General features: G+C 46.1%; 12 non-coding genes across 12 annotated transcripts; all 12 read left to right on the top strand.

Annotated features, from left to right (window-relative positions):
* The first annotated feature begins 1,049 nt into the window (after window positions 1-1,049).
* LOC130346602 (U2 spliceosomal RNA) lies at window positions 1,050-1,240 on the top strand. The gene has a single exon (XR_008884773.1). It is a non-coding gene; the product is annotated as a U2 spliceosomal RNA (small nuclear RNA).
* Window positions 1,241-3,337: 2,097 nt separating this feature from the next.
* LOC130346603 (U2 spliceosomal RNA) lies at window positions 3,338-3,528 on the top strand. Its single transcript, XR_008884774.1, has one exon. It is a non-coding gene; the product is annotated as a U2 spliceosomal RNA (small nuclear RNA).
* A 2,087-nt stretch (window positions 3,529-5,615) lies between these two features.
* Window positions 5,616-5,806, top strand: LOC130346604 (U2 spliceosomal RNA). Its single transcript, XR_008884775.1, has one exon. It is a non-coding gene; the product is annotated as a U2 spliceosomal RNA (small nuclear RNA).
* Window positions 5,807-7,881: 2,075 nt separating this feature from the next.
* Window positions 7,882-8,072, top strand: LOC130346605 (U2 spliceosomal RNA). Its single transcript, XR_008884776.1, has one exon. It is a non-coding gene; the product is annotated as a U2 spliceosomal RNA (small nuclear RNA).
* Window positions 8,073-10,148: 2,076 nt separating this feature from the next.
* Window positions 10,149-10,339, top strand: LOC130346606 (U2 spliceosomal RNA). Its single transcript, XR_008884777.1, has one exon. It is a non-coding gene; the product is annotated as a U2 spliceosomal RNA (small nuclear RNA).
* Window positions 10,340-12,419: 2,080 nt separating this feature from the next.
* Window positions 12,420-12,610, top strand: LOC130346607 (U2 spliceosomal RNA). The gene has a single exon (XR_008884778.1). It is a non-coding gene; the product is annotated as a U2 spliceosomal RNA (small nuclear RNA).
* Window positions 12,611-14,696: 2,086 nt separating this feature from the next.
* On the top strand, window positions 14,697-14,887 carry LOC130346608 (U2 spliceosomal RNA). Its single transcript, XR_008884779.1, has one exon. It is a non-coding gene; the product is annotated as a U2 spliceosomal RNA (small nuclear RNA).
* Window positions 14,888-16,971: 2,084 nt separating this feature from the next.
* LOC130346611 (U2 spliceosomal RNA) lies at window positions 16,972-17,162 on the top strand. The gene has a single exon (XR_008884781.1). It is a non-coding gene; the product is annotated as a U2 spliceosomal RNA (small nuclear RNA).
* Window positions 17,163-19,250: 2,088 nt separating this feature from the next.
* LOC130346612 (U2 spliceosomal RNA) lies at window positions 19,251-19,441 on the top strand. The gene has a single exon (XR_008884782.1). It is a non-coding gene; the product is annotated as a U2 spliceosomal RNA (small nuclear RNA).
* A 2,085-nt stretch (window positions 19,442-21,526) lies between these two features.
* LOC130346613 (U2 spliceosomal RNA) lies at window positions 21,527-21,717 on the top strand. Its single transcript, XR_008884783.1, has one exon. It is a non-coding gene; the product is annotated as a U2 spliceosomal RNA (small nuclear RNA).
* A 2,100-nt stretch (window positions 21,718-23,817) lies between these two features.
* LOC130346614 (U2 spliceosomal RNA) lies at window positions 23,818-24,008 on the top strand. The gene has a single exon (XR_008884784.1). It is a non-coding gene; the product is annotated as a U2 spliceosomal RNA (small nuclear RNA).
* A 2,093-nt stretch (window positions 24,009-26,101) lies between these two features.
* Window positions 26,102-26,292, top strand: LOC130346615 (U2 spliceosomal RNA). The gene has a single exon (XR_008884785.1). It is a non-coding gene; the product is annotated as a U2 spliceosomal RNA (small nuclear RNA).
* Window positions 26,293-26,619: the final 327 nt, after the last annotated feature.

Below are 26,619 nucleotides of genomic sequence, written 5' to 3' on the forward strand. Positions count from 1 at the left end.
AAGAATAATACGCCCAGAAAAGAGGCGAAAAGGAGAAAAACGTAAAAAAACGTGAAAAAAAAGTAAGAGGAAGAGAAGGGAAAAAAAGGTGGAAATGGGTTTAAAAGTGATTTCGGCGGAGAAATATATATATATATATATATATATATAAATATATATATATATATATATATATACGCGCACACACACACATATATATAAACGTATTCTCCGTTGAGATATTGCAGCCGCTGCTGTGTCCAGGCCCAGGAGCCTTAGCACTGTGCTGTGATGTCACTCAATACCACTGACATCACTAGGTGTAAACAACATCTCTCCTTTGCTGTGTATGTGACTATGGAGCTGTTTGGTGATGTCGTCTATTATGGCCTTCATAGAAGCAACAGGAGATTGTTGCATCCATCTAGAACCCTCAGAACTACAGTGCTATGATGTCACTCACTTCCACAGGCCTTGCAGAGTGTAAACAACAACAACCCAGCTTTGTTGTGTATGTAACCATAGGGATTTGTGATGTCACCTAGAACCTTCACAGCAGCGACAGCTTTATGAGGAGCATCAGCACTGCTCTGCCTGAGCAGAACCATCACCGCCATAGGTTGTCAAATAACCCGGGTTTAACCCACACAGGTAAGTCCAATGGGGTGCAGGCATGTCCTCTATGCTTACAGCTTCCCGTGGGTGTTGGTTTGATACCGTTTGGGGACAGCCAAGGAGGCATCTGCAGGCAACAAAGGTAGGTGTGTGCTTGTGTGTGTGTTTCCTATGCAGATCCTAAGCCCAGTGTCACATGCAAGTAGGAGGAGTAAGAAGGGTTCCTGGCAAATCCGGGTTATGGATTGCATTTAAAAAGGCCCCGTGGGAGTGCAATGGGCCCCTGTCTTGCTGCTTAGCAATAATGGTATGGGTTTAGGTTCTGCTGTGTGTACTGGTGGTTGACTGCCCCCCAGCCCAGAGTGTGCATGGAAAATTGTCTGGCAGCCTCCCTGACAGCAAGCAGTGATAGTGCCCATGAAGGGGACCTTGTTGGGCCCGCCCCTTTCACGGTTATCGCTTCTCGGCCTTTTGGCTAAGATCAAGTGTAGTATCTGTTCTTATCAGTTTAATATCTGATACGTCCCCTATCTGGGGACCATATATTAAATGGATTTTTGAGAACGGGGGCCGATTTCGAAGCTTGCTTCCGTCGCCCTATGCATTGACCCGATATGGCAGTATCTTCGGGTACAGTGCACCACCCCCTTACAGGGTTAAAAAGAAAGATTCCTACTTTCATTGCTACCTGCTTGCTGGCTAGCCAGCTAGCCAGCCCTGTGGGCCTTGCTGCTGCTGCAGCCAAAAAACAAAAGGTGGTGCTGCTGCTGCTGCTTCTGCTGCTTCTGCTTGTGTCTGGCCGCTGTTGGAGCGTCCAGGCACAGGACTTCTGCTGCTGCTGACTAAATGGCCTCCTTAATTGGATCATTTGAGTAGCCAGCACACCTGTGCAGGTAGGGCATGACATGATAGGCAGCTGCCTTGATAGCGGGTGGGTGCTGAATGTTCCTAATTGACAAAATAAGATTAATGCTTATGAAGAAATATAAAATCTCATCCCTTCCCCAATATCGCGCCACACCCCTACCCCTTAATTCCCTGGTTGAACTTGATGGACATATGTCTTTTTTCGACCGTACTAACTATGTAACTATGTAACATAACATGGGGGGGGGGGTCTCCTGGCTGTTCACACAGGTGTGTCATTGCTGTACATTGACCATGCATTGCTTCTGTGGTATTGCAAAGGCAAAGACAAATGCTTCCAGCCATCCATTGCACTAATGGATTGGTCATCAGCTGGCTGTCTATGTCCCGCATCAATATAGACCAAAGTACAGAGGGTTAGGCTATGCTATTGTGCACCTACCTGATGCATCAGAAGGTGCGAGGCCCTTGCTAAATTCTGTGCACAGACTTTGAGATCTATACTTTAGACTGTATCTAAACCTGCTCCAACATGGACTGACATTCTGGCCTACTTTCAGCCGATGCGACTTGTCTGTCGCTGAACAGTCGCTTTTTATGTATTCAGCACCTATGTATAATGTTGTAAAAATGCTCTAGAAGCTAAAGTCGCAGAAATGTCACACATATTTGGCCTGCAACTTTCTGTGCGACAAATTCAGACAGGAAAAATCAGTATAAATCCTTAGAAAATTATCCCCCAGTGTCTCCATCTGCTGGCGGTATTGAATAAGCATTGCTGCACTGATGGGGTATGCATTAGACGAAAAAAAAGAAGAAAAAGAAGAATAATACGCCCAGAAAAGAGGCGAAAAGGAGAAAAACGTAAAAAAACGTGAAAAAAAAGTAAGAGGAAGAGAAGGGAAAAAAAGGTGGAAATGGGTTTAAAAGTGATTTCGGCGGAGAAATATATATATATATATATATATATATATATATATATATATATATATATATATATATACGCGCACACACACACATATATATAAACGTATTCTCCGTTGAGATATTGCAGCCGCTGCTGTGTCCAGGCCCAGGAGCCTTAGCACTGTGCTGTGATGTCACTCAATACCACTGACATCACTAGGTGTAAACAACATCTCTCCTTTGCTGTGTATGTGACTATGGAGCTGTTTGGTGATGTCGTCTATTATGGCCTTCATAGAAGCAACAGGAGATTGTTGCATCCATCTAGAACCCTCAGAACTACAGTGCTATGATGTCACTCACTTCCACAGGCCTTGCAGAGTGTAAACAACAACAACCCAGCTTTGTTGTGTATGTAACCATAGGGATTTGTGATGTCACCTAGAACCTTCACAGCAGCGACAGCTTTATGAGGAGCATCAGCACTGCTCTGCCTGAGCAGAACCATCACCGCCATAGGTTGTCAAATAACCCGGGTTTAACCCACACAGGTAAGTCCAATGGGGTGCAGGCATGTCCTCTATGCTTACAGCTTCCCGTGGGTGTTGGTTTGATACCGTTTGGGGACAGCCAAGGAGGCATCTGCAGGCAACAAAGGTAGGTGTGTGCTTGTGTGTGTGTTTCCTATGCAGATCCTAAGCCCAGTGTCACATGCAAGTAGGAGGAGTAAGAAGGGTTCCTGGCAAATCCGGGTTATGGATTGCATTTAAAAAGGCCCCGTGGGAGTGCAATGGGCCCCTGTCTTGCTGCTTAGCAATAATGGTATGGGTTTAGGTTCTGCTGTGTGTACTGGTGGTTGACTGCCCCCCAGCCCAGAGTGTGCATGGAAAATTGTCTGGCAGCCTCCCTGACAGCAAGCAGTGATAGTGCCCATGAAGGGGACCTTGTTGGGCCCGCCCCTTTCACGGTTATCGCTTCTCGGCCTTTTGGCTAAGATCAAGTGTAGTATCTGTTCTTATCAGTTTAATATCTGATACGTCCCCTATCTGGGGACCATATATTAAATGGATTTTTGAGAACGGGGGCCGATTTCGAAGCTTGCTTCCGTCGCCCTATGCATTGACCCGATATGGCAGTATCTTCGGGTACAGTGCACCACCCCCTTACAGGGTTAAAAAGAAAGATTCCTACTTTCATTGCTACCTGCTTGCTGGCTAGCCAGCTAGCCAGCCCTGTGGGCCTTGCTGCTGCTGCAGCCAAAAAACAAAAGGTGGTGCTGCTGCTGCTGCTTCTGCTGCTTCTGCTTGTGTCTGGCCGCTGTTGGAGCGTCCAGGCACAGGACTTCTGCTGCTGCTGACTAAATGGCCTCCTTAATTGGATCATTTGAGTAGCCAGCACACCTGTGCAGGTAGGGCATGACATGATAGGCAGCTGCCTTGATAGCGGGTGGGTGCTGAATGTTCCTAATTGACAAAATAAGATTAATGCTTATGAAGAAATATAAAATCTCATCCCTTCCCCAATATCGCGCCACACCCCTACCCCTTAATTCCCTGGTTGAACTTGATGGACATATGTCTTTTTTCGACCGTACTAACTATGTAACTATGTAACATAACATGGGGGGGGGGGTCTCCTGGCTGTTCACACAGGTGTGTCATTGCTGTACATTGACCATGCATTGCTTCTGTGGTATTGCAAAGGCAAAGACAAATGCTTCCAGCCATCCATTGCACTAATGGATTGGTCATCAGCTGGCTGTCTATGTCCCGCATCAATATAGACCAAAGTACAGAGGGTTAGGCTATGCTATTGTGCACCTACCTGATGCATCAGAAGGTGCGAGGCCCTTGCTAAATTCTGTGCACAGACTTTGAGATCTATACTTTAGACTGTATCTAAACCTGCTCCAACATGGACTGACATTCTGGCCTACTTTCAGCCGATGCGACTTGTCTGTCGCTGAACAGTCGCTTTTTATGTATTCAGCACCTATGTATAATGTTGTAAAAATGCTCTAGAAGCTAAAGTCGCAGAAATGTCACACATATTTGGCCTGCAACTTTCTGTGCGACAAATTCAGACAGGAAAAATCAGTATAAATCCTTAGAAAATTATCCCCCAGTGTCTCCATCTGCTGGCGGTATTGAATAAGCATTGCTGCACTGATGGGGTATGCATTAGACGAAAAAAAAGAAGAAAAAGAAGAATAATACGCCCAGAAAAGAGGCGAAAAGGAGAAAAACGTAAAAAAACGTGAAAAAAAAGTAAGAGGAAGAGAAGGGAAAAAAAGGTGGAAATGGGTTTAAAAGTGATTTCGGCGGAGAAATATATATATATATATATATATATATATATATATATATATATATATACGCGCACACACACACATATATATAAACGTATTCTCCGTTGAGATATTGCAGCCGCTGCTGTGTCCAGGCCCAGGAGCCTTAGCACTGTGCTGTGATGTCACTCAATACCACTGACATCACTAGGTGTAAACAACATCTCTCCTTTGCTGTGTATGTGACTATGGAGCTGTTTGGTGATGTCGTCTATTATGGCCTTCATAGAAGCAACAGGAGATTGTTGCATCCATCTAGAACCCTCAGAACTACAGTGCTATGATGTCACTCACTTCCACAGGCCTTGCAGAGTGTAAACAACAACAACCCAGCTTTGTTGTGTATGTAACCATAGGGATTTGTGATGTCACCTAGAACCTTCACAGCAGCGACAGCTTTATGAGGAGCATCAGCACTGCTCTGCCTGAGCAGAACCATCACCGCCATAGGTTGTCAAATAACCCGGGTTTAACCCACACAGGTAAGTCCAATGGGGTGCAGGCATGTCCTCTATGCTTACAGCTTCCCGTGGGTGTTGGTTTGATACCGTTTGGGGACAGCCAAGGAGGCATCTGCAGGCAACAAAGGTAGGTGTGTGCTTGTGTGTGTGTTTCCTATGCAGATCCTAAGCCCAGTGTCACATGCAAGTAGGAGGAGTAAGAAGGGTTCCTGGCAAATCCGGGTTATGGATTGCATTTAAAAAGGCCCCGTGGGAGTGCAATGGGCCCCTGTCTTGCTGCTTAGCAATAATGGTATGGGTTTAGGTTCTGCTGTGTGTACTGGTGGTTGACTGCCCCCCAGCCCAGAGTGTGCATGGAAAATTGTCTGGCAGCCTCCCTGACAGCAAGCAGTGATAGTGCCCATGAAGGGGACCTTGTTGGGCCCGCCCCTTTCACGGTTATCGCTTCTCGGCCTTTTGGCTAAGATCAAGTGTAGTATCTGTTCTTATCAGTTTAATATCTGATACGTCCCCTATCTGGGGACCATATATTAAATGGATTTTTGAGAACGGGGGCCGATTTCGAAGCTTGCTTCCGTCGCCCTATGCATTGACCCGATATGGCAGTATCTTCGGGTACAGTGCACCACCCCCTTACAGGGTTAAAAAGAAAGATTCCTACTTTCATTGCTACCTGCTTGCTGGCTAGCCAGCTAGCCAGCCCTGTGGGCCTTGCTGCTGCTGCAGCCAAAAAACAAAAGGTGGTGCTGCTGCTGCTGCTTCTGCTGCTTCTGCTTGTGTCTGGCCGCTGTTGGAGCGTCCAGGCACAGGACTTCTGCTGCTGCTGACTAAATGGCCTCCTTAATTGGATCATTTGAGTAGCCAGCACACCTGTGCAGGTAGGGCATGACATGATAGGCAGCTGCCTTGATAGCGGGTGGGTGCTGAATGTTCCTAATTGACAAAATAAGATTAATGCTTATGAAGAAATATAAAATCTCATCCCTTCCCCAATATCGCGCCACACCCCTACCCCTTAATTCCCTGGTTGAACTTGATGGACATATGTCTTTTTTCGACCGTACTAACTATGTAACTATGTAACATAACATGGGGGGGGGGGTCTCCTGGCTGTTCACACAGGTGTGTCATTGCTGTACATTGACCATGCATTGCTTCTGTGGTATTGCAAAGGCAAAGACAAATGCTTCCAGCCATCCATTGCACTAATGGATTGGTCATCAGCTGGCTGTCTATGTCCCGCATCAATATAGACCAAAGTACAGAGGGTTAGGCTATGCTATTGTGCACCTACCTGATGCATCAGAAGGTGCGAGGCCCTTGCTAAATTCTGTGCACAGACTTTGAGATCTATACTTTAGACTGTATCTAAACCTGCTCCAACATGGACTGACATTCTGGCCTACTTTCAGCCGATGCGACTTGTCTGTCGCTGAACAGTCGCTTTTTATGTATTCAGCACCTATGTATAATGTTGTAAAAATGCTCTAGAAGCTAAAGTCGCAGAAATGTCACACATATTTGGCCTGCAACTTTCTGTGCGACAAATTCAGACAGGAAAAATCAGTATAAATCCTTAGAAAATTATCCCCCAGTGTCTCCATCTGCTGGCGGTATTGAATAAGCATTGCTGCACTGATGGGGTATGCATTAGACGAAAAAAAAGAAGAAAAAGAAGAATAATACGCCCAGAAAAGAGGCGAAAAGGAGAAAAACGTAAAAAAACGTGAAAAAAAAGTAAGAGGAAGAGAAGGGAAAAAAAGGTGGAAATGGGTTTAAAAGTGATTTCGGCGGAGAAATATATATATATATATATATATATATATATATATACGCGCACACACACACATATATATAAACGTATTCTCCGTTGAGATATTGCAGCCGCTGCTGTGTCCAGGCCCAGGAGCCTTAGCACTGTGCTGTGATGTCACTCAATACCACTGACATCACTAGGTGTAAACAACATCTCTCCTTTGCTGTGTATGTGACTATGGAGCTGTTTGGTGATGTCGTCTATTATGGCCTTCATAGAAGCAACAGGAGATTGTTGCATCCATCTAGAACCCTCAGAACTACAGTGCTATGATGTCACTCACTTCCACAGGCCTTGCAGAGTGTAAACAACAACAACCCAGCTTTGTTGTGTATGTAACCATAGGGATTTGTGATGTCACCTAGAACCTTCACAGCAGCGACAGCTTTATGAGGAGCATCAGCACTGCTCTGCCTGAGCAGAACCATCACCGCCATAGGTTGTCAAATAACCCGGGTTTAACCCACACAGGTAAGTCCAATGGGGTGCAGGCATGTCCTCTATGCTTACAGCTTCCCGTGGGTGTTGGTTTGATACCGTTTGGGGACAGCCAAGGAGGCATCTGCAGGCAACAAAGGTAGGTGTGTGCTTGTGTGTGTGTTTCCTATGCAGATCCTAAGCCCAGTGTCACATGCAAGTAGGAGGAGTAAGAAGGGTTCCTGGCAAATCCGGGTTATGGATTGCATTTAAAAAGGCCCCGTGGGAGTGCAATGGGCCCCTGTCTTGCTGCTTAGCAATAATGGTATGGGTTTAGGTTCTGCTGTGTGTACTGGTGGTTGACTGCCCCCCAGCCCAGAGTGTGCATGGAAAATTGTCTGGCAGCCTCCCTGACAGCAAGCAGTGATAGTGCCCATGAAGGGGACCTTGTTGGGCCCGCCCCTTTCACGGTTATCGCTTCTCGGCCTTTTGGCTAAGATCAAGTGTAGTATCTGTTCTTATCAGTTTAATATCTGATACGTCCCCTATCTGGGGACCATATATTAAATGGATTTTTGAGAACGGGGGCCGATTTCGAAGCTTGCTTCCGTCGCCCTATGCATTGACCCGATATGGCAGTATCTTCGGGTACAGTGCACCACCCCCTTACAGGGTTAAAAAGAAAGATTCCTACTTTCATTGCTACCTGCTTGCTGGCTAGCCAGCTAGCCAGCCCTGTGGGCCTTGCTGCTGCTGCAGCCAAAAAACAAAAGGTGGTGCTGCTGCTGCTGCTTCTGCTGCTTCTGCTTGTGTCTGGCCGCTGTTGGAGCGTCCAGGCACAGGACTTCTGCTGCTGCTGACTAAATGGCCTCCTTAATTGGATCATTTGAGTAGCCAGCACACCTGTGCAGGTAGGGCATGACATGATAGGCAGCTGCCTTGATAGCGGGTGGGTGCTGAATGTTCCTAATTGACAAAATAAGATTAATGCTTATGAAGAAATATAAAATCTCATCCCTTCCCCAATATCGCGCCACACCCCTACCCCTTAATTCCCTGGTTGAACTTGATGGACATATGTCTTTTTTCGACCGTACTAACTATGTAACTATGTAACATAACATGGGGGGGGGGTCTCCTGGCTGTTCACACAGGTGTGTCATTGCTGTACATTGACCATGCATTGCTTCTGTGGTATTGCAAAGGCAAAGACAAATGCTTCCAGCCATCCATTGCACTAATGGATTGGTCATCAGCTGGCTGTCTATGTCCCGCATCAATATAGACCAAAGTACAGAGGGTTAGGCTATGCTATTGTGCACCTACCTGATGCATCAGAAGGTGCGAGGCCCTTGCTAAATTCTGTGCACAGACTTTGAGATCTATACTTTAGACTGTATCTAAACCTGCTCCAACATGGACTGACATTCTGGCCTACTTTCAGCCGATGCGACTTGTCTGTCGCTGAACAGTCGCTTTTTATGTATTCAGCACCTATATATAATGTTGTAAAAATGCTCTAGAAGCTAAAGTCGCAGAAATGTCACACATATTTGGCCTGCAACTTTCTGTGCGACAAATTCAGACAGGAAAAATCAGTATAAATCCTTAGAAAATTATCCCCCAGTGTCTCCATCTGCTGGCGGTATTGAATAAGCATTGCTGCACTGATGGGGTATGCATTAGACGAAAAAAAAGAAGAAAAAGAAGAATAATACGCCCAGAAAAGAGGCGAAAAGGAGAAAAACGTAAAAAAACGTGAAAAAAAAGTAAGAGGAAGAGAAGGGAAAAAAAGGTGGAAATGGGTTTAAAAGTGATTTCGGCGGAGAAATATATATATATATATATATATATATATATATATATACGCGCACACACACACATATATATAAACGTATTCTCCGTTGAGATATTGCAGCCGCTGCTGTGTCCAGGCCCAGGAGCCTTAGCACTGTGCTGTGATGTCACTCAATACCACTGACATCACTAGGTGTAAACAACATCTCTCCTTTGCTGTGTATGTGACTATGGAGCTGTTTGGTGATGTCGTCTATTATGGCCTTCATAGAAGCAACAGGAGATTGTTGCATCCATCTAGAACCCTCAGAACTACAGTGCTATGATGTCACTCACTTCCACAGGCCTTGCAGAGTGTAAACAACAACAACCCAGCTTTGTTGTGTATGTAACCATAGGGATTTGTGATGTCACCTAGAACCTTCACAGCAGCGACAGCTTTATGAGGAGCATCAGCACTGCTCTGCCTGAGCAGAACCATCACCGCCATAGGTTGTCAAATAACCCGGGTTTAACCCACACAGGTAAGTCCAATGGGGTGCAGGCATGTCCTCTATGCTTACAGCTTCCCGTGGGTGTTGGTTTGATACCGTTTGGGGACAGCCAAGGAGGCATCTGCAGGCAACAAAGGTAGGTGTGTGCTTGTGTGTGTGTTTCCTATGCAGATCCTAAGCCCAGTGTCACATGCAAGTAGGAGGAGTAAGAAGGGTTCCTGGCAAATCCGGGTTATGGATTGCATTTAAAAAGGCCCCGTGGGAGTGCAATGGGCCCCTGTCTTGCTGCTTAGCAATAATGGTATGGGTTTAGGTTCTGCTGTGTGTACTGGTGGTTGACTGCCCCCCAGCCCAGAGTGTGCATGGAAAATTGTCTGGCAGCCTCCCTGACAGCAAGCAGTGATAGTGCCCATGAAGGGGACCTTGTTGGGCCCGCCCCTTTCACGGTTATCGCTTCTCGGCCTTTTGGCTAAGATCAAGTGTAGTATCTGTTCTTATCAGTTTAATATCTGATACGTCCCCTATCTGGGGACCATATATTAAATGGATTTTTGAGAACGGGGGCCGATTTCGAAGCTTGCTTCCGTCGCCCTATGCATTGACCCGATATGGCAGTATCTTCGGGTACAGTGCACCACCCCCTTACAGGGTTAAAAAGAAAGATTCCTACTTTCATTGCTACCTGCTTGCTGGCTAGCCAGCTAGCCAGCCCTGTGGGCCTTGCTGCTGCTGCAGCCAAAAAACAAAAGGTGGTGCTGCTGCTGCTGCTTCTGCTGCTTCTGCTTGTGTCTGGCCGCTGTTGGAGCGTCCAGGCACAGGACTTCTGCTGCTGCTGACTAAATGGCCTCCTTAATTGGATCATTTGAGTAGCCAGCACACCTGTGCAGGTAGGGCATGACATGATAGGCAGCTGCCTTGATAGCGGGTGGGTGCTGAATGTTCCTAATTGACAAAATAAGATTAATGCTTATGAAGAAATATAAAATCTCATCCCTTCCCCAATATCGCGCCACACCCCTACCCCTTAATTCCCTGGTTGAACTTGATGGACATATGTCTTTTTTCGACCGTACTAACTATGTAACTATGTAACATAACATGGGGGGGGGGTCTCCTGGCTGTTCACACAGGTGTGTCATTGCTGTACATTGACCATGCATTGCTTCTGTGGTATTGCAAAGGCAAAGACAAATGCTTCCAGCCATCCATTGCACTAATGGATTGGTCATCAGCTGGCTGTCTATGTCCCGCATCAATATAGACCAAAGTACAGAGGGTTAGGCTATGCTATTGTGCACCTACCTGATGCATCAGAAGGTGCGAGGCCCTTGCTAAATTCTGTGCACAGACTTTGAGATCTATACTTTAGACTGTATCTAAACCTGCTCCAACATGGACTGACATTCTGGCCTACTTTCAGCCGATGCGACTTGTCTGTCGCTGAACAGTCGCTTTTTATGTATTCAGCACCTATGTATAATGTTGTAAAAATGCTCTAGAAGCTAAAGTCGCAGAAATGTCACACATATTTGGCCTGCAACTTTCTGTGCGACAAATTCAGACAGGAAAAATCAGTATAAATCCTTAGAAAATTATCCCCCAGTGTCTCCATCTGCTGGCGGTATTGAATAAGCATTGCTGCACTGATGGGGTATGCATTAGACGAAAAAAAAGAAGAAAAAGAAGAATAATACGCCCAGAAAAGAGGCGAAAAGGAGAAAAACGTAAAAAAACGTGAAAAAAAAGTAAGAGGAAGAGAAGGGAAAAAAAGGTGGAAATGGGTTTAAAAGTGATTTCGGCGGAGAAATATATATATATATATATATATATATATATATATATATATACGCGCACACACACACATATATATAAACGTATTCTCCGTTGAGATATTGCAGCCGCTGCTGTGTCCAGGCCCAGGAGCCTTAGCACTGTGCTGTGATGTCACTCAATACCACTGACATCACTAGGTGTAAACAACATCTCTCCTTTGCTGTGTATGTGACTATGGAGCTGTTTGGTGATGTCGTCTATTATGGCCTTCATAGAAGCAACAGGAGATTGTTGCATCCATCTAGAACCCTCAGAACTACAGTGCTATGATGTCACTCACTTCCACAGGCCTTGCAGAGTGTAAACAACAACAACCCAGCTTTGTTGTGTATGTAACCATAGGGATTTGTGATGTCACCTAGAACCTTCACAGCAGCGACAGCTTTATGAGGAGCATCAGCACTGCTCTGCCTGAGCAGAACCATCACCGCCATAGGTTGTCAAATAACCCGGGTTTAACCCACACAGGTAAGTCCAATGGGGTGCAGGCATGTCCTCTATGCTTACAGCTTCCCGTGGGTGTTGGTTTGATACCGTTTGGGGACAGCCAAGGAGGCATCTGCAGGCAACAAAGGTAGGTGTGTGCTTGTGTGTGTGTTTCCTATGCAGATCCTAAGCCCAGTGTCACATGCAAGTAGGAGGAGTAAGAAGGGTTCCTGGCAAATCCGGGTTATGGATTGCATTTAAAAAGGCCCCGTGGGAGTGCAATGGGCCCCTGTCTTGCTGCTTAGCAATAATGGTATGGGTTTAGGTTCTGCTGTGTGTACTGGTGGTTGACTGCCCCCCAGCCCAGAGTGTGCATGGAAAATTGTCTGGCAGCCTCCCTGACAGCAAGCAGTGATAGTGCCCATGAAGGGGACCTTGTTGGGCCCGCCCCTTTCACGGTTATCGCTTCTCGGCCTTTTGGCTAAGATCAAGTGTAGTATCTGTTCTTATCAGTTTAATATCTGATACGTCCCCTATCTGGGGACCATATATTAAATGGATTTTTGAGAACGGGGGCCGATTTCGAAGCTTGCTTCCGTCGCCCTATGCATTGACCCGATATGGCAGTATCTTCGGGTACAGTGCACCACCCCCTTACAGGGTTAAAAAGAAAGATTCCTACTTTCATTGCTACCTGCTTGCTGGCTAGCCAGCTAGCCAGCCCTGTGGGCCTTGCTGCTGCTGCAGCCAAAAAACAAAAGGTGGTGCTGCTGCTGCTGCTTCTGCTGCTTCTGCTTGTGTCTGGCCGCTGTTGGAGCGTCCAGGCACAGGACTTCTGCTGCTGCTGACTAAATGGCCTCCTTAATTGGATCATTTGAGTAGCCAGCACACCTGTGCAGGTAGGGCATGACATGATAGGCAGCTGCCTTGATAGCGGGTGGGTGCTGAATGTTCCTAATTGACAAAATAAGATTAATGCTTATGAAGAAATATAAAATCTCATCCCTTCCCCAATATCGCGCCACACCCCTACCCCTTAATTCCCTGGTTGAACTTGATGGACATATGTCTTTTTTCGACCGTATTAACTATGTAACTATGTAACATAACATGGGGGGGGGGTCTCCTGGCTGTTCACACAGGTGTGTCATTGCTGTACATTGACCATGCATTGCTTCTGTGGTATTGCAAAGGCAAAGACAAATGCTTCCAGCCATCCATTGCACTAATGGATTGGTCATCAGCTGGCTGTCTATGTCCCGCATCAATATAGACCAAAGTACAGAGGGTTAGGCTATGCTATTGTGCACCTACCTGATGCATCAGAAGGTGCGAGGCCCTTGCTAAATTCTGTGCACAGACTTTGAGATCTATACTTTAGACTGTATCTAAACCTGCTCCAACATGGACTGACATTCTGGCCTACTTTCAGCCGATGCGACTTGTCTGTCGCTGAACAGTCGCTTTTTATGTATTCAGCACCTATGTATAATGTTGTAAAAATGCTCTAGAAGCTAAAGTCGCAGAAATGTCACACATATTTGGCCTGCAACTTTCTGTGCGACAAATTCAGACAGGAAAAATCAGTATAAATCATTAGAAAATTATCCCCCAGTGTCTCCATCTGCTGGCGGTATTGAATAAGCATTGCTGCACTGATGGGGTATGCATTAGACGAAAAAAAAGAAGAAAAAGAAGAATAATACGCCCAGAAAAGAGGCGAAAAGGAGAAAAACGTAAAAAAACGTGAAAAAAAAGTAAGAGGAAGAGAAGGGAAAAAAAGGTGGAAATGGGTTTAAAAGTGATTTCGGCGGAGATATATATATATATATATATATATATATATATATATATATATATATATACGCGCACACACACACATATATATAAACGTATTCTCCGTTGAGATATTGCAGCCGCTGCTGTGTCCAGGCCCAGGAGCCTTAGCACTGTGCTGTGATGTCACTCAATACCACTGACATCACTAGGTGTAAACAACATCTCTCCTTTGCTGTGTATGTGACTATGGAGCTGTTTGGTGATGTCGTCTATTATGGCCTTCATAGAAGCAACAGGAGATTGTTGCATCCATCTAGAACCCTCAGAACTACAGTGCTATGATGTCACTCACTTCCACAGGCCTTGCAGAGTGTAAACAACAACAACCCAGCTTTGTTGTGTATGTAACCATAGGGATTTGTGATGTCACCTAGAACCTTCACAGCAGCGACAGCTTTATGAGGAGCATCAGCACTGCTCTGCCTGAGCAGAACCATCACCGCCATAGGTTGTCAAATAACCCGGGTTTAACCCACACAGGTAAGTCCAATGGGGTGCAGGCATGTCCTCTATGCTTACAGCTTCCCGTGGGTGTTGGTTTGATACCGTTTGGGGACAGCCAAGGAGGCATCTGCAGGCAACAAAGGTAGGTGTGTGCTTGTGTGTGTGTTTCCTATGCAGATCCTAAGCCCAGTGTCACATGCAAGTAGGAGGAGTAAGAAGGGTTCCTGGCAAATCCGGGTTATGGATTGCATTTAAAAAGGCCCCGTGGGAGTGCAATGGGCCCCTGTCTTGCTGCTTAGCAATAATGGTATGGGTTTAGGTTCTGCTGTGTGTACTGGTGGTTGACTGCCCCCCAGCCCAGAGTGTGCATGGAAAATTGTCTGGCAGCCTCCCTGACAGCAAGCAGTGATAGTGCCCATGAAGGGGACCTTGTTGGGCCCGCCCCTTTCACGGTTATCGCTTCTCGGCCTTTTGGCTAAGATCAAGTGTAGTATCTGTTCTTATCAGTTTAATATCTGATACGTCCCCTATCTGGGGACCATATATTAAATGGATTTTTGAGAACGGGGGCCGATTTCGAAGCTTGCTTCCGTCGCCCTATGCATTGACCCGATATGGCAGTATCTTCGGGTACAGTGCACCACCCCCTTACAGGGTTAAAAAGAAAGATTCCTACTTTCATTGCTACCTGCTTGCTGGCTAGCCAGCTAGCCAGCCCTGTGGGCCTTGCTGCTGCTGCAGCCAAAAAACAAAAGGTGGTGCTGCTGCTGCTGCTTCTGCTGCTTCTGCTTGTGTCTGGCCGCTGTTGGAGCGTCCAGGCACAGGACTTCTGCTGCTGCTGACTAAATGGCCTCCTTAATTGGATCATTTGAGTAGCCAGCACACCTGTGCAGGTAGGGCATGACATGATAGGCAGCTGCCTTGATAGCGGGTGGGTGCTGAATGTTCCTAATTGACAAAATAAGATTAATGCTTATGAAGAAATATAAAATCTCATCCCTTCCCCAATATCGCGCCACACCCCTACCCCTTAATTCCCTGGTTGAACTTGATGGACATATGTCTTTTTTCGACCGTACTAACTATGTAACTATGTAACATAACATGGGGGGGGGGTCTCCTGGCTGTTCACACAGGTGTGTCATTGCTGTACATTGACCATGCATTGCTTCTGTGGTATTGCAAAGGCAAAGACAAATGCTTCCAGCCATCCATTGCACTAATGGATTGGTCATCAGCTGGCTGTCTATGTCCCGCATCAATATAGACCAAAGTACAGAGGGTTAGGCTATGCTATTGTGCACCTACCTGATGCATCAGAAGGTGCGAGGCCCTTGCTAAATTCTGTGCACAGACTTTGAGATCTATACTTTAGACTGTATCTAAACCTGCTCCAACATGGACTGACATTCTGGCCTACTTTCAGCCGATGCGACTTGTCTGTCGCTGAACAGTCGCTTTTTATGTATTCAGCACCTATGTATAATGTTGTAAAAATGCTCTAGAAGCTAAAGTCGCAGAAATGTCACACATATTTGGCCTGCAACTTTCTGTGCGACAAATTCAGACAGGAAAAATCAGTATAAATCCTTAGAAAATTATCCCCCAGTGTCTCCATCTGCTGGCGGTATTGAATAAGCATTGCTGCACTGATGGGGTATGCATTAGACGAAAAAAAAGAAGAAAAAGAAGAATAATACGCCCAGAAAAGAGGCGAAAAGGAGAAAAACGTAAAAAAACGTGAAAAAAAAGTAAGAGGAAGAGAAGGGAAAAAAAGGTGGAAATGGGTTTAAAAGTGATTTCGGCGGAGAAATATATATATATATATATATATATATATATATATATATATATATACGCGCACACACACACATATATATAAACGTATTCTCCGTTGAGATATTGCAGCCGCTGCTGTGTCCAGGCCCAGGAGCCTTAGCACTGTGCTGTGATGTCACTCAATACCACTGACATCACTAGGTGTAAACAACATCTCTCCTTTGCTGTGTATGTGACTATGGAGCTGTTTGGTGATGTCGTCTATTATGGCCTTCATAGAAGCAACAGGAGATTGTTGCATCCATCTAGAACCCTCAGAACTACAGTGCTATGATGTCACTCACTTCCACAGGCCTTGCAGAGTGTAAACAACAACAACCCAGCTTTGTTGTGTATGTAACCATAGGGATTTGTGATGTCACCTAGAACCTTCACAGCAGCGACAGCTTTATGAGGAGCATCAGCACTGCTCTGCCTGAGCAGAACCATCACCGCCATAGGTTGTCAAATAACCCGGGTTTAACCCACACAGGTAAGTCCAATGGGGTGCAGGCATGTCCTCTATGCTTACAGCTTCCCGTGGGTGTTGGTTTGATACCGTTTGGGGACAGCCAAGGAGGCATCTGCAGGCAACAAAGGTAGGTGTGTGCTTGTGTGTGTGTTTCCTATGCAGATCCTAAGCCCAGTGTCACATGCAAGTAGGAGGAGTAAGAAGGGTTCCTGGCAAATCCGGGTTATGGATTGCATTTAAAAAGGCCCCGTGGGAGTGCAATGGGCCCCTGTCTTGCTGCTTAGCAATAATGGTATGGGTTTAGGTTCTGCTGTGTGTACTGGTGGTTGACTGCCCCCCAGCCCAGAGTGTGCATGGAAAATTGTCTGGCAGCCTCCCTGACAGCAAGCAGTGATAGTGCCCATGAAGGGGACCTTGTTGGGCCCGCCCCTTTCACGGTTATCGCTTCTCGGCCTTTTGGCTAAGATCAAGTGTAGTATCTGTTCTTATCAGTTTAATATCTGATACGTCCCCTATCTGGGGACCATATATTAAATGGATTTTTGAGAACGGGGGCCGATTTCGAAGCTTGCTTCCGTCGCCCTATGCATTGACCCGATATGGCAGTATCTTCGGGTACAGTGCACCACCCCCTTACAGGGTTAAAAAGAAAGATTCCTACTTTCATTGCTACCTGCTTGCTGGCTAGCCAGCTAGCCAGCCCTGTGGGCCTTGCTGCTGCTGCAGCCAAAAAACAAAAGGTGGTGCTGCTGCTGCTGCTTCTGCTGCTTCTGCTTGTGTCTGGCCGCTGTTGGAGCGTCCAGGCACAGGACTTCTGCTGCTGCTGACTAAATGGCCTCCTTAATTGGATCATTTGAGTAGCCAGCACACCTGTGCAGGTAGGGCATGACATGATAGGCAGCTGCCTTGATAGCGGGTGGGTGCTGAATGTTCCTAATTGACAAAATAAGATTAATGCTTATGAAGAAATATAAAATCTCATCCCTTCCCCAATATCGCGCCACACCCCTACCCCTTAATTCCCTGGTTGAACTTGATGGACATATGTCTTTTTTCGACCGTACTAACTATGTAACTATGTAACATAACATGGGGGGGGGGTCTCCTGGCTGTTCACACAGGTGTGTCATTGCTGTACATTGACCATGCATTGCTTCTGTGGTATTGCAAAGGCAAAGACAAATGCTTCCAGCCATCCATTGCACTAATGGATTGGTCATCAGCTGGCTGTCTATGTCCCGCATCAATATAGACCAAAGTACAGAGGGTTAGGCTATGCTATTGTGCACCTACCTGATGCATCAGAAGGTGCGAGGCCCTTGCTAAATTCTGTGCACAGACTTTGAGATCTATACTTTAGACTGTATCTAAACCTGCTCCAACATGGACTGACATTCTGGCCTACTTTCAGCCGATGCGACTTGTCTGTCGCTGAACAGTCGCTTTTTATGTATTCAGCACCTATGTATAATGTTGTAAAAATGCTCTAGAAGCTAAAGTCGCAGAAATGTCACACATATTTGGCCTGCAACTTTCTGTGCGACAAATTCAGACAGGAAAAATCAGTATAAATCCTTAGAAAATTATCCCCCAGTGTCTCCATCTGCTGGCGGTATTGAATAAGCATTGCTGCACTGATGGGGTATGCATTAGACGAAAAAAAAGAAGAAAAAGAAGAATAATACGCCCAGAAAAGAGGCGAAAAGGAGAAAAACGTAAAAAAACTTGAAAAAAAAGTAAGAGGAAGAGAAGGGAAAAAAAGGTGGAAATGGGTTTAAAAGTGATTTCGGCGGAGAAATATATATATATATATATATATATATATATATATATATATATATATATACGCGCACACACACACATATATATAAACGTATTCTCCGTTGAGATATTGCAGCCGCTGCTGTGTCCAGGCCCAGGAGCCTTAGCACTGTGCTGTGATGTCACTCAATACCACTGACATCACTAGGTGTAAACAACATCTCTCCTTTGCTGTGTATGTGACTATGGAGCTGTTTGGTGATGTCGTCTATTATGGCCTTCATAGAAGCAACAGGAGATTGTTGCATCCATCTAGAACCCTCAGAACTACAGTGCTATGATGTCACTCACTTCCACAGGCCTTGCAGAGTGTAAACAACAACAACCCAGCTTTGTTGTGTATGTAACCATAGGGATTTGTGATGTCACCTAGAACCTTCACAGCAGCGACAGCTTTATGAGGAGCATCAGCACTGCTCTGCCTGAGCAGAACCATCACCGCCATAGGTTGTCAAATAACCCGGGTTTAACCCACACAGGTAAGTCCAATGGGGTGCAGGCATGTCCTCTATGCTTACAGCTTCCCGTGGGTGTTGGTTTGATACCGTTTGGGGACAGCCAAGGAGGCATCTGCAGGCAACAAAGGTAGGTGTGTGCTTGTGTGTGTGTTTCCTATGCAGATCCTAAGCCCAGTGTCACATGCAAGTAGGAGGAGTAAGAAGGGTTCCTGGCAAATCCGGGTTATGGATTGCATTTAAAAAGGCCCCGTGGGAGTGCAATGGGCCCCTGTCTTGCTGCTTAGCAATAATGGTATGGGTTTAGGTTCTGCTGTGTGTACTGGTGGTTGACTGCCCCCCAGCCCAGAGTGTGCATGGAAAATTGTCTGGCAGCCTCCCTGACAGCAAGCAGTGATAGTGCCCATGAAGGGGACCTTGTTGGGCCCGCCCCTTTCACGGTTATCGCTTCTCGGCCTTTTGGCTAAGATCAAGTGTAGTATCTGTTCTTATCAGTTTAATATCTGATACGTCCCCTATCTGGGGACCATATATTAAATGGATTTTTGAGAACGGGGGCCGATTTCGAAGCTTGCTTCCGTCGCCCTATGCATTGACCCGATATGGCAGTATCTTCGGGTACAGTGCACCACCCCCTTACAGGGTTAAAAAGAAAGATTCCTACTTTCATTGCTACCTGCTTGCTGGCTAGCCAGCTAGCCAGCCCTGTGGGCCTTGCTGCTGCTGCAGCCAAAAAACAAAAGGTGGTGCTGCTGCTGCTGCTTCTGCTGCTTCTGCTTGTGTCTGGCCGCTGTTGGAGCGTCCAGGCACAGGACTTCTGCTGCTGCTGACTAAATGGCCTCCTTAATTGGATCATTTGAGTAGCCAGCACACCTGTGCAGGTAGGGCATGACATGATAGGCAGCTGCCTTGATAGCGGGTGGGTGCTGAATGTTCCTAATTGACAAAATAAGATTAATGCTTATGAAGAAATATAAAATCTCATCCCTTCCCCAATATCGCGCCACACCCCTACCCCTTAATTCCCTGGTTGAACTTGATGGACATATGTCTTTTTTCGACCGTACTAACTATGTAACTATGTAACATAACATGGGGGGGGGGTCTCCTGGCTGTTCACACAGGTGTGTCATTGCTGTACATTGACCATGCATTGCTTCTGTGGTATTGCAAAGGCAAAGACAAATGCTTCCAGCCATCCATTGCACTAATGGATTGGTCATCAGCTGGCTGTCTATGTCCCGCATCAATATAGACCAAAGTACAGAGGGTTAGGCTATGCTATTGTGCACCTACCTGATGCATCAGAAGGTGCGAGGCCCTTGCTAAATTCTGTGCACAGACTTTGAGATCTATACTTTAGACTGTATCTAAACCTGCTCCAACATGGACTGACATTCTGGCCTACTTTCAGCCGATGCGACTTGTCTGTCGCTGAACAGTCGCTTTTTATGTATTCAGCACCTATGTATAATGTTGTAAAAATGCTCTAGAAGCTAAAGTCGCAGAAATGTCACACATATTTGGCCTGCAACTTTCTGTGCGACAAATTCAGACAGGAAAAATCAGTATAAATCCTTAGAAAATTATCCCCCAGTGTCTCCATCTGCTGGCGGTATTGAATAAGCATTGCTGCACTGATGGGGTATGCATTAGACGAAAAAAAAGAAGAAAAAGAAGAATAATACGCCCAGAAAAGAGGCGAAAAGGAGAAAAACGTAAAAAAACGTGAAAAAAAAGTAAGAGGAAGAGAAGGGAAAAAAAGGTGGAAATGGGTTTAAAAGTGATTTCGGCGGAGAAATATATATATATATATATATATATATATATATATATATATATATACGCGCACCACACACACATATATATAAACGTATTCTCCGTTGAGATATTGCAGCCGCTGCTGTGTCCAGGCCCAGGAGCCTTAGCACTGTGCTGTGATGTCACTCAATACCACTGACATCACTAGGTGTAAACAACATCTCTCCTTTGCTGTGTATGTGACTATGGAGCTGTTTGGTGATGTCGTCTATTATGGCCTTCATAGAAGCAACAGGAGATTGTTGCATCCATCTAGAACCCTCAGAACTACAGTGCTATGATGTCACTCACTTCCACAGGCCTTGCAGAGTGTAAACAACAACAACCCAGCTTTGTTGTGTATGTAACCATAGGGATTTGTGATGTCACCTAGAACCTTCACAGCAGCGACAGCTTTATGAGGAGCATCAGCACTGCTCTGCCTGAGCAGAACCATCACCGCCATAGGTTGTCAAATAACCCGGGTTTAACCCACACAGGTAAGTCCAATGGGGTGCAGGCATGTCCTCTATGCTTACAGCTTCCCGTGGGTGTTGGTTTGATACCGTTTGGGGACAGCCAAGGAGGCATCTGCAGGCAACAAAGGTAGGTGTGTGCTTGTGTGTGTGTTTCCTATGCAGATCCTAAGCCCAGTGTCACATGCAAGTAGGAGGAGTAAGAAGGGTTCCTGGCAAATCCGGGTTATGGATTGCATTTAAAAAGGCCCCGTGGGAGTGCAATGGGCCCCTGTCTTGCTGCTTAGCAATAATGGTATGGGTTTAGGTTCTGCTGTGTGTACTGGTGGTTGACTGCCCCCCAGCCCAGAGTGTGCATGGAAAATTGTCTGGCAGCCTCCCTGACAGCAAGCAGTGATAGTGCCCATGAAGGGGACCTTGTTGGGCCCGCCCCTTTCACGGTTATCGCTTCTCGGCCTTTTGGCTAAGATCAAGTGTAGTATCTGTTCTTATCAGTTTAATATCTGATACGTCCCCTATCTGGGGACCATATATTAAATGGATTTTTGAGAACGGGGGCCGATTTCGAAGCTTGCTTCCGTCGCCCTATGCATTGACCCGATATGGCAGTATCTTCGGGTACAGTGCACCACCCCCTTACAGGGTTAAAAAGAAAGATTCCTACTTTCATTGCTACCTGCTTGCTGGCTAGCCAGCTAGCCAGCCCTGTGGGCCTTGCTGCTGCTGCAGCCAAAAAACAAAAGGTGGTGCTGCTGCTGCTGCTTCTGCTGCTTCTGCTTCTGCTTGTGTCTGGCCCCTGTTGGAGCGTCCAGGCACAGGACTTCTGCTGCTGCTGACTAAATGGCCTCCTTAATTGGATCATTTGAGTAGCCAGCACACCTGTGCAGGTAGGGCATGACATGATAGGCAGCTGCCTTGATAGCGGGTGGGTGCTGAATGTTCCTAATTGACAAAATAAGATTAATGCTTATGAAGAAATATAAAATCTCATCCCTTCCCCAATATCGCGCCACACCCCTACCCCTTAATTCCCTGGTTGAACGTGATGGACATATGTCTTTTTTCGACCGTACTAACTATGTAACTATGTAACATAACATGGGGGGGGGGGGGGGGGGTCTCCTGGCTGTTCACACAGGTGTGTCATTGCTGTACATTGACCATGCATTGCTTCTGTGGTATTGCAAAGGCAAAGACAAATGCTTCCAGCCATCCATTGCACTAATGGATTGGTCATCAGCTGGCTGTCTATGTCCCGCATCAATATAGACCAAAGTACAGAGGGTTAGGCTATGCTATTGTGCACCTACCTGATGCATCAGAAGGTGCGAGGCCCTTGCTAAATTCTGTGCACAGACTTTGAGATCTATGCTTTAGACTGTATCTAAACCTGCTCCAACATGGACTGACATTCTGGCCTACTTTCAGCCGATGCGACTTGTCTGTCGCTGAACAGTCGCTTTTTATGTATTCAGCACCTATGTATAATGTTGTAAAAATGCTCTAGAAGCTAAAGTCGCAGAAATGTCACACATATTTGGCCTGCAACTTTCTGTGCGACAAATTCAGACAGGAAAAATCAGTATAAATCCTTAGAAAATTATCCCCCAGTGTCTCCATCTGCTGGCGGTATTGAATAAGCATTGCTGCACTGATGGGGTATGCATTAGACGAAAAAAAAGAAGAAAAAGAAGAATAATACGCCCAGAAAAGAGGCGAAAAGGAGAAAAACGTAAAAAAACGTGAAAAAAAAGTAAGAGGAAGAGAAGGGAAAAAAAGGTGGAAATGGGTTTAAAAGTGATTTCGGCGGAGAAATATATATATATATATATATATATATATATATATATATATATATATATGCGCACACACACACATAGATATAAACGTATTCTCCGTTGAGATATTGCAGCCGCTGCTGTGTCCAGGCCCAGGAGCCTTAGCACTGTGCTGTGATGTCACTCAATACCACTGACATCACTAGGTGTAAACAACATCTCTCCTTTGCTGTGTATGTGACTATGGAGCTGTTTGGTGATGTCGTCTATTACGGCCTTCATAGAAGCAACAGGAGATTGTTGCATCCATCTTGAACCCTCAGAACTACAGTGCTATGATGTCACTCACTTCCACAGGCCTTGCAGAGTGTAAACAACAACAACCCAGCTTTGTTGTGTATGTAACCAAAGGGATTTGTGATGTCACCTAGAACCTTCACAGCAGCGACAGCTTTATGAGGAGCATCAGCACTGCTCTGCCTGAGCAGAACCATCACCGCCATAGGTTGTCAAATAACCCGGATTTAACCCACACAGGTAAGTCCAATGGGGTGCAGGCATGTCCTCTATGCTTACAGCTTCCCGTGGGTGTTGGTTTGATACCGTTTGGGGACAGCCAAGGAGGCATCTGCAGGCAACAAAGGTAGGTGTGTGCTTGTGTGTGTGTTTCCTATGCAGATCCTAAGCCCAGTGTCACATGCAAGTAGGAGGAGTAAGAAGGGTTCCTGGCAAATCCGGGTTATGGATTGCATTTAAAAAGGCCCCGTGGGAGTGCAATGGGCCCCTGTCTTGCTGCTTAGCAATAATGGTATGGGTTTAGGTTCTGCTGTGTGTACTGGTGGTTGACTGCCCCCCAGCCCAGAGTGTGCATGGAAAATTGTCTGGCAGCCTCCCTGACAGCAAGCAGTGATAGTGCCCATGAAGGGGACCTTGTTGGGCCCGCCCCTTTCACGGTTATCGCTTCTCGGCCTTTTGGCTAAGATCAAGTGTAGTATCTGTTCTTATCAGTTTAATATCTGATACGTCCCCTATCTGGGGACCATATATTAAATGGATTTTTGAGAACGGGGGCCGATTTCGAAGCTTGCTTCCGTCGCCCTATGCATTGACCCGATATGGCAGTATCTTCGGGTACAGTGCACCACCCCCTTACAGGGTTAAAAAGAAAGATTCCTACTTTCATTGCTACCTGCTTGCTGGCTAGCCAGCTAGCCAGCCCTGTGGGCCTTGCTGCTGCTGCAGCCAAAAAACAAAAGGTGGTGCTGCTGCTGCTTCTGCTGCTTCTGCTTCTGCTTGTGTCTGGCCCCTGTTGGAGCGTCCAGGCACAGGACTTCTGCTGCTGCTGACTAAATGGCCTCCTTAATTGGATCATTTGAGTAGCCAGCACACCTGTGCAGGTAGGGCATGACATGATAGGCAGCTGCCTTGATAGCGGGTGGGTGCTGAATGTTCCTAATTGACAAAATAAGATTAATGCTTATGAAGAAATATAAAATCTCATCCCTTCCCCAATATCGCGCCACACCCCTACCCCTTAATTCCCTGGTTGAACGTGATGGACATATGTCTTTTTTCGACCGTACTAACTATGTAACTATGTAACATAACATGGGGGGGGGGGGGGGGGGGGGGGTCTCCTGGCTGTTCACACAGGTGTGTCATTGCTGTACATTGACCATGCATTGCTTCTGTGGTATTGCAAAGGCAAAGACAAATGCTTCCAGCCATCCATTGCACTAATGGATTGGTCATCAGCTGGCTGTCTATGTCCCGCATCAATATAGACCAAAGTACAGAGGGTTAGGCTATGCTATTGTGCACCTACCTGATGCATCAGAAGGTGCGAGGCCCTTGCTAAATTCTGTGCACAGACTTTGAGATCTATGCTTTAGACTGTATCTAAACCTGCTCCAACATGGACTGACATTCTGGCCTACTTTCAGCCGATGCGACTTGTCTGTCGCTGAACAGTCGCTTTTTATGTATTCAGCACCTATGTATAATGTTGTAAAAATGCTCTAGAAGCTAAAGTCGCAGAAATGTCACACATATTTGGCCTGCAACTTTCTGTGCGACAAATTCAGACAGGAAAAATCAGTATAAATCCTTAGAAAATTATCCCCCAGTGTCTCCATCTGCTGGCGGTATTGAATAAGCATTGCTGCACTGATGGGGTATGCATTAGACGAAAAAAAAGAAGAAAAAGAAGAATAATACGCCCAGAAAAGAGGCGAAAAGGAGAAAAACGTAAAAAAACGTGAAAAAAAAGTAAGAGGAAGAGAAGGGAAAAAAAGGTGGAAATGGGTTTAAAAGTGATTTCGGCGGAGAAATATATATATATATATATATATATATATATATATATATATATATGCGCACACACACACATAGATATAAACGTATTCTCCGTTGAGGAGATATTGCAGCCGCTGCTGTGTCCAGGCCCAGGAGCCTTAGCACTGTGCTGTGATGTCACTCAATACCACTGACATCACTAGGTGTAAACAACATCTCTCCTTTGCTGTGTATGTGACTATGGAGCTGTTTGGTGATGTCGTCTATTACGGCCTTCATAGAAGCAACAGGAGATTGTTGCATCCATCTTGAAACCCTCAGAACTACAGTGCTATGATGTCACTCACTTCCACAGGCCTTGCAGAGTGTAAACAACAACAACCCAGCTTTGTTGTGTATGTAACCAAAGGGATTTGTGATGTCACCTAGACCTTCACAGCAGCGACAGCTTTATGAGGAGCATCTCTGCCTGAGCAGAACCATCACCGCCATAGGTTGTCAAATAACCCGGATTTAACCCACACAGGTAAGTCCAATGGGGTGCAGGCATGTCCTCTATGCTTACAGCTTCCCGTGGGTGTTGGTTTGATACCGTTTGGGGACAGCCAAGGAGGCATCTGCAGGCAACAAAGGTAGGTGTGTGCTTGTGTGTGTGTTTCCTATGCAGATCCTAAGCCCAGTGTCACATGCAAGTAGGAGGAGTAAGAAGGGTTCCTGGCAAATCCGGGTTATGGATTGCATTTAAAAAGGCCCCGTGGGAGTGCAATGGGCCCCTGTCTTGCTGCTTAGCAATAATGGTATGGGTTTAGGTTCTGCTGTGTGTACTGGTGGTTGACTGCCCCCCAGCCCAGAGTGTGCATGGAAAATTGTCTGGCAGCCTCCCTGACAGCAAGCAGTGATAGTGCCCATGAAGGGGACCTTGTTGGGCCCGCCCCTTTCACGGTTATCGCTTCTCGGCCTTTTGGCTAAGATCAAGTGTAGTATCTGTTCTTATCAGTTTAATATCTGATACGTCCCCTATCTGGGGACCATATATTAAATGGATTTTTGAGAACGGGGGCCGATTTCGAAGCTTGCTTCCGTCGCCCTATGCATTGACCCGATATGGCAGTATCTTCGGGTACAGTGCACCACCCCCTTACAGGGTTAAAAAGAAAGATTCCTACTTTCATTGCTACCTGCTTGCTGGCTAGCCAGCTAGCCAGCCCTGTGGGCCTTGCTGCTGCTGCAGCCAAAAAACAAAAGGTGGTGCTGCTGCTGCTTCTGCTGCTTCTGCTTCTGCTTGTGTCTGGCCCCTGTTGGAGCGTCCAGGCACAGGACTTCTGCTGCTGCTGACTAAATGGCCTCCTTAATTGGATCATTTGAGTAGCCAGCACACCTGTGCAGGTAGGGCATGACATGATAGGCAGCTGCCTTGATAGCGGGTGGGTGCTGAATGTTCCTAATTGACAAAATAAGATTAA

This window comes from Hyla sarda, unplaced genomic scaffold (assembly GCF_029499605.1).
Source record: "Hyla sarda isolate aHylSar1 unplaced genomic scaffold, aHylSar1.hap1 scaffold_798, whole genome shotgun sequence".
NCBI lineage: Eukaryota > Metazoa > Chordata > Amphibia > Anura > Hylidae > Hyla > Hyla sarda.